This window comes from Gambusia affinis, linkage group LG02, assembly GCF_019740435.1.
Source record: "Gambusia affinis linkage group LG02, SWU_Gaff_1.0, whole genome shotgun sequence".
Classification (NCBI taxonomy): domain Eukaryota; kingdom Metazoa; phylum Chordata; class Actinopteri; order Cyprinodontiformes; family Poeciliidae; genus Gambusia; species Gambusia affinis.
In genome coordinates, this window is record NC_057869.1 from 10,923,601 (window position 1) to 10,930,982 (window position 7,382).

A 7,382-nucleotide genomic window follows, 5' to 3' on the forward strand; every position below is an offset into this window, starting at 1 on the left:
CAAAGAGTAACACAGAAGTAAGAGAAGAGCCGACATACCTTGACCACCATAAATAACACCAACCTCTCGCTGACTTATATTGACATACAAATTTCTTCTGGTGAGATTAGTAACATTACCTTGACCTTGGTTTATTGATTTTTAGTTCTCCTATGCTTATTGAAAGAAGAATGGTCCCTCAAACCTGGATTACCCAAGAGTAAAGCAGAAATTGTGGTAGATCTGGGGACAGCATCTTCTGCTATAGTACAATACATACAAAAATATTTTTTAGCCTACAACTGTCAGGATCCTGTGTGTGTATGTGTGTGTGTGTGAGTGAGAGAGTAACGCATCTTCTCTAGCGAGGATCTTGGTGAGGAGCCAGGGCAGTCGACGCACGTGGAGATCATCAGCCTCATCAGGGTGTGGAAACAAAGGAGATGCAGATCCGTCAACCACTGCTGGAGGATTAACGCTACCGGTAGTCTCTCTCAGGCTCTCTCTCGTTGTCTGCTAGTTTAGCTGATGTTTTGTCTTTGAGCTTGTTATCTTAGTCTCTCAGCCTTGTGTTGCTCTGTCCAGGTTTCATCAAGGAGATTTCCTAGTTGGAGTGATCCCTCTGTTTCCTCCTACCGAGTCTCTTTCCTGCAAGGAACCTGCCTGCCTGCTCCGCCCATTCCCAGTCATCATTAGACTCTATCTGGACCTTCGGCCCACTTATCCCCACCAAAACTCCACACGGGATCCAGGACAACCTTCCCCCTACGGTTCACCTGAACCGCCTTACAAGTAAGCCGCTTCTATTTGCTTAAGGAGCACTCACCCCAGACCACCAGTAACACCGCTCTGTTTCAGGTGCCGCAGTTCGCGCATAGCTGTCAAATCCCGAGACGCTACGTGGACCTGTCTTTGTTATCCGATCATTTGTTAATAAATTCCCTTCTTCTTACTTGGACTTGTTGAGTCTGCATGTGGGTCAGAAGATTAGAGCCGAACATGGCAGAATCCTCCAGCCAATCAGACCCAGCAGAACCAACTCAGGATCCCAATCTGGATCATGCTGTGCTCGTCATGATTCCATGCTCAAGTCCTTATATGAGCAACAGGTTAACACTAACCAGCGCTTAGACCAGTTTTCCCAGATTCTCAAGGACTTTTCCCAACGACCGGTTTCTGCAGGCCCTTCTCCCGCAGTTCCGCCACCGGCTGCAGTCCCGCCTCCTGCCCTTGCCAGCGCATCCGCCTCACCGGCGCAGACATCTCCCCTCCCCGTACGATTCAAAGAGGTCTCGCCACCTACTCCGGAGCCCTACGCAGGAGAAATAGGTAAATGTGGAGGTTTTTTGTTACAGTGCTCTTTAGTTTTTTCCTTTTCACCCCAGGGTTTCCAGACAGATGCAGCAAAGATCTCCTACGTAATTGGGTTGTTAAGGGGAAGAGCGCTTAAGTGGGCGGAGGCTAAGATGGGACAACAAACATTGTTTCAGGGCACTTATGATTCGTTTTTGTCTTCGTTTAAGCAAACCTTTGGTTATACAGAGTCTCGTTCAGAGATTACCCGCAAGCTTTGGAAGTTAAGGCAGGGTGGCCAGGCAGTGGCAGATTTCGCTATTGATTTTAGAACTTTGGCCGCTTCTTCCGGCTGGAACACGGAGGCATTAAAGGGAGCCTTTCTGCAGGCTCTGAATGACAATATAAAGGACGAATTGGCTTATCGAGATGAACCAGGATCATTGGAGGATCTCATTACACTAGCTATTAGGATAGATAATAGGATCCGGGACAGAACCCGATCCAAGAAGGATCTGCATTTCTGTTCTAACATGGCTGAATCCAATACATTCTCTACAGATCTGAGCCCTGAGGAACCTATGCAGATAGGTAGAACCAGACTCACCCCTGAGGAACGACAGCGTCGTTTGAGATCTGGAGCCTGTCTTTATTGTGGTCAGACAGGACATTATGTCGCCAACTGTAAGAATCTGCCAAAAGACAAGGCTCACCATTAGCTACGGGAGGAGTGGTGGGCAGCTCTAAGAAGAATTCCCGTTTTACCTTACCATGTTCATTGATAACTTGTAACCAGTCCTTCCAGACATTTGTTTTAGTTGATTCTGGATGTGAACAGAACCTCATGGATAACGATCTGGTTAATCAACTCCACATACCCACAGTTCCCCTTCCTACTCCAGTTTTGGTCTCGGCTCTGGATGGTAAGGCTTTACCAGTTATAACTCATCGCACTATTCCCATCGAACTTTTAGTGTCGGGAAATCATCGGGAGATGATAACCTTTTTTGTTTTTCCCTCACCTCAGTCGCCAGTGGTTCTAGGCTATCCATGGCTCAACTGCCATAATCCTCACCTTGACTGGAGGAGCAGTCGGGTGGAGTCTTGGAGCAAACACTGTTTATCATCATGTCTGCAATCTGCTCTTCCCCCAGCAATTTCTCATCCAGAGGATGAACCCTCCCCAGTCGACTTGGCCAACGTGCCATCCGAATACCATAACCTCCACATGGTTTTCAGTAAGTCCAGAGCTCTCTCTCTCCCTCCTCATCGTCCATACGATTGTCCTATTGACCTCCTTCCAGGAGCACCTCTGCCCACCAGCCGTCTGTACAGCATATCCAAACCCGAAAGAGAGAGCATGGAGAAGTACATCAGTGAATCCCTGGCAGCTGGCATAATCCGTTCATCTACCTCACCCGTGGGAGCCGGCTTCTTCTTCGTCGGTAAGAAGGATGGAACACTCAGACCTTGTATCGATTACAGGGCGTTAAACCAAATCACTGTTAAGAATAAATACCCACTACCATTACTCGCTTCAGCTTTGGAACTCGTTCAGGGGGCCACCATATTCACCAAGCTTGATCTCCGTAATGCTTACCATTTAATCAGAATGCGAGAGGGAGACGAGTGGAAAACGGCGTTTAGGACACCACTCGGCCATTTTGAATATTTGGTTATGCCCTTTGGTCTCATGAATGCACCAGCAGTGTTCCAGTCGCTAGTTAATGATGTCCTTAGGGATTATCTTAATCAGTTTGTTTTTGTCTATCTTGATGACATCCTTATTTTTTCGAGATCCTTAGAGGAACATAGGGAGCATGTTCGTCTGGTTCTTCAGCGTCTTTTGGAGAACCAGCTGTTCGTGAAGGCTGAAATCACGAGTTCCACGCGTCGTCAGTGACATTCCTGGGTTATGTTTTGAGCAGCGGGCAGGTGAAGACGGACCCGGCTAAGGTTCAGGCGGTCTTGGACTGGCCAACCCCAACATCTCGTAAACAACTTCAACGTTTTCTGGGGTTTGCCAATTTCTACCGTCGGTTCATTAAGAACTATAGTCAGACTGTCCTACCTCTCACCAGCCTGACATCCACCAAGGCTAGTTTTAGTTGGTCACCTACAGCAGAACAAAGTTTCTTAGAACTGAAGAGGAGGTTTGCTGCTGCGCCCATCCTCATGCAGCCTGACCCCCTGAAGCAGTTTGTTGTCGAGGTGGATGCCTCCGATTCTGGAGTGGGGGCAGTTCTGTCACAAGTTTCTTCCAGTGACAACAGATTACACCCCTGTGCGTTCTTCTCCCGTCGTCTATCATCAGCAGAAAGAAACTACGATGTAGGAGATAGGGAACTTTTGGCCATGAAGATGGCTTTTGATGAGTGGCGTCACTGGTTAGAGGGGGCTGAGCATCCCATTGTTGTCTGGACAGACCACAAGAACCTTGCTTACCTTCAGCAAGCTAAGAGGTTGAACCCCAGACAGTCCGCTGGTCTCTCTTTTCTCCAGGTTCAACTTTACTATCTCATACAGGCCAGGTTCCAGAAACACCAAGCCAGACGCACTTTCTAGACTCTTCTCCTCAGATCATGACGCACCAGCTGCCACCATCATTCCACCATCGTGTGTAGTTGGAGCCCTTTCTTGGGAGATTAAGGACCAGGTGCTGGCAGCTCAACAGACCGAACCTGGTCCTGTTAATAAACCACCCAACCGTTTGTACGTCCCCTCTTCAGTCAGAGCTCGTCTTATTCATTGGGCTCACACAGCAAAGTTTTCGTGTCATCCTGGCATTAATAGAACTGTCACCCTGATCAGACGGAACTTTTGGTGGCCATCTTTATTTAGAGATGTAAAGGACTACGTGCTGGCCTGTTCAGTTTGTGCTCGTAATAAGACTCGGAATCAACCTCCTAGTGGGTTACTTCACCCACTTCCTGTTCCCAAACGTCCCTGGTCACATATAGCTCTCGATTTCGTTACTGGGTTACCACCTTCAAAAGGCTTCACCACCATCCTAACTGTCGTAGACCGTTTCTCTAAGGCCTGCCACCTGGTTCCCTTACGAAAACTCCCCACCGCCATGCAGACTGCTCAGCTCCTGACCAAACATGTGTTTCGCCTGCATGGCATTCCCGCTGAAATTCTTTCTGACAGAGGTCCGCAGTTTGTTTCGAGAGTTTGGAAGGGTTTTGGGACAGCCCTGGGAGCCAAGGTTGCCCTTAGTTCTGGGTTTCACCCCCAGACTAATGGTCAGACTGAGCGTCTGAACCAGGAGCTTGAGGCCGCCCTTCGTTGTCTCTGTTCTTCGCACCCTTCCTCCTGGAGTGTACACTTACCTTGGGTGGAGTACGCCCACAACAGTCACACTTCAACTGCTACTGGTCTTTCTCCTTTTGAGTCGTCTCTTGGTTATCAGCCTCCTCTGTTTCCGTCGGATGAACAACAAGCATCAGTCACCTCTGTCCGCCATCACCTCCGCCGTTGCAGACACATCTGGGCCCTTACTAATGCTGCCCTCAACCGGACGGCCGAGGTGAATCGCAGATTGGCAGATCGTAAGAGAACCCCTGCCCCTTCATTCTCACCTGGACAGGAGGTTTGGCTTTCCACACGTGATATCAATCTCAAATCATCAAATCGCAAACTGTCCCCTCGATTTATTGGTCCTTTTAAAATAACCTCTGTTCTCAGTCCTTTAGCCGTGCGCCTCAAACTGCCTGAGGGATTGAAGATTCATCCTGTTTTTCATGTCTCCCTCCTTAAGCCTGTCCGTTCTAGTCCTCTTTGTCCCCCTTCCGGACCCCCGCCGCCCGCCCGGGATATCGATGGCCACCCTGCCTATGATGTCACTAAGATCCTGGCTGTTCGTCGTCGGGGTAGAGGATTCCAGTATTTAGTGGACTGGCGTGGTTATGGGCCTGAGGAACGGTCTTGGGTTCCCCGTTCGTTCATCCTCGACCCTGATCTCATTCGGGACTTTGAGGCTTCGCATGGGTCGTCCTTGTCCCGACCGCCAGGAGGCGGTCTTTAGTGGGGGGGTGGTGTCAGGATCCTGTGTGTGTGTGTGTGTGTGTGTGTGAGTGAGAGAGTAACGCATCTTCTCTAGCGAGGATCTTGGTGAGGAGCCAGGGCAGTCGGCCGCGTGGAGATCATCAGCCTCATCAGGGTGTGGAAACAAAGGAGATGCAGATCCGTCAACCACTGCTGGAGGATTAACGCTACCGGTAGTCTCTCTCAGGCTCTCTCTCGTTGTCTGCTAGTTTAGCTGATGTTTTGTCTTTGAGCTTGTTATCTTAGTCTCTCAGCCTTGTGTTGCTCTGTCCAGGTTTCATCAAGGAGATTTCCTAGTTGGAGTGATCCCTCTGTTTCCTCCTACCGAGTCTCTTTCCTGCAAGGAACCTGCCTGCCTGCTCCGCCCATTCCCAGTCATCATTAGACTCTATCTGGACCTTCGGCCCACTTATCCCCACCAAAACTCCACACGGGATCCAGGACAACCTTCCCCCTACGGTTCACCTGAACCGCCTTACAAGTAAGCCGCTTCTATTTGCTTAAGGAGCACTCACCCCAGACCACCAGTAACACCGCTCTGTTTCAGGTGCCGCAGTTCGCGCATAGCTGTCAAATCCCGAGACGCTACGTGGACCTGTCTTTGTTATCCGATCATTTGTTAATAAATTCCCTTCTTCTTACTTGGACTTGTTGAGTCTGCATGTGGGTCAGAAGATTAGAGCCGAACATGGCAACAACGGATCATAAAACCTTTAACTTTCCATATTTTTGTGATTCTTCTTGTACAATTTTTACAATGTAGAAATTTAGATGAAGGCGGCGAATTAATTTGAAACAGTGATTGTGGAAAATCTTGTGAAGACTTTTGCACTTTATAAGTTGAAAAGTTTTCTTTTCAAAGAACTGATTCTTTTTTTCTGCTTTTACCTTGGCCCTTATATCTGCTTCAGTCACAAGAGATATCAGATCCATGTGTGTTACTGGAGTTTGCAAGGCTCGTAGGGTTAAGTCTCTCACTGTTGCTTTGCAGCGCTAAACCAAAGGAATCACGCATGCAAGCGCTGTATTGGAGGACTTAATAATATGAAAGAAAATTGATTTTCTGGAACGAGATTTCTCCTTTGATAAGGTATTAGCTGGGAGGGGAAAATGTTGTGAATCTTCATTAAGAGCCTCTGATATGCACTGGGATAATCACAGGGAGACGAGTGCGAATGAAAAATGAACACAAAGGGAAGAAAGAGAGAGTCATACATTAGGGAATGGGAAAAAGAAGGAAAGATGCTAGGAGTTGGAGAAAGAGCACAGACAAGATCACATATGCACACACTTGAATCAGAGACTTAAGCGGGAGCAGGGCTCCCTTAATAAGAATAAAAATTGATTTCTTTCCACTTCCTTAAGAGGAGATCTAAAGATGATGGAGGTGAGGATTGGGTTGCAGTTCATTATGAAAAAATTAGACTATGTTCAAGCTTTGGGCATTGAGATGAAGGATAACATATCTATCCTGGCTTTGTTCAGTACTTCTTCACTCACTGAACAAACAGTAAGAAATGTTAGGAGTGAATAGACCAAAGAGGAGGTGATGTGGATCAGGATGGAAGGATTGCACTTACTGTGAAGCTGAGTAAACAAATGATAATGAGACAGGAAGTCTAGAAAAGTAGCGGACATGAAGAAGACAGAAACTGTGGGAATGAGGTGAAAGACAAAGAAAAACTTTGTCAGAAAAACTGTAGAAATAAGGAAAAGCAATAAGGATCACTTCCCTGCAGCAAAGAGTTTTAGACAGAGGTGAGGATGAGGATATAGTTAAAGAGTGTAACACAAAGATCGACTGACAGGGGAGAAGAGAATTGAATAGGACCTAACCTCATCTAAAACTGTTTAATTTGATCACAGGCCACCAGTAAAATACAAATCCACAGCAGCAAGGAATCATAATCCCAAATATTGCACCTGGATGCCTGAACTTTTTATTTTTAGAACTAAAAGACCAAATATAATTCTCCTAACCACCAAACATAAGCAGCTACTAACGACTCTACAATTAGGGTGCGTGATTCAGTTCTCAGAAGTACATCTGTCAAAACGTGATT

At 47.3% G+C, this 7,382-nt stretch overlaps 1 long non-coding RNA gene across 1 annotated transcript; it reads left to right on the forward strand.

The window, feature by feature from the left end:
• Nucleotides 1-5,411: 5,411 nt before the first annotated feature.
• Nucleotides 5,412-5,843, forward strand: LOC122841985. The gene is made up of 2 exons (XR_006372469.1): nt 5,412-5,492; nt 5,594-5,843. It is a non-coding gene; the product is annotated as an uncharacterized LOC122841985 (long non-coding RNA).
• Nucleotides 5,844-7,382: the final 1,539 nt, after the last annotated feature.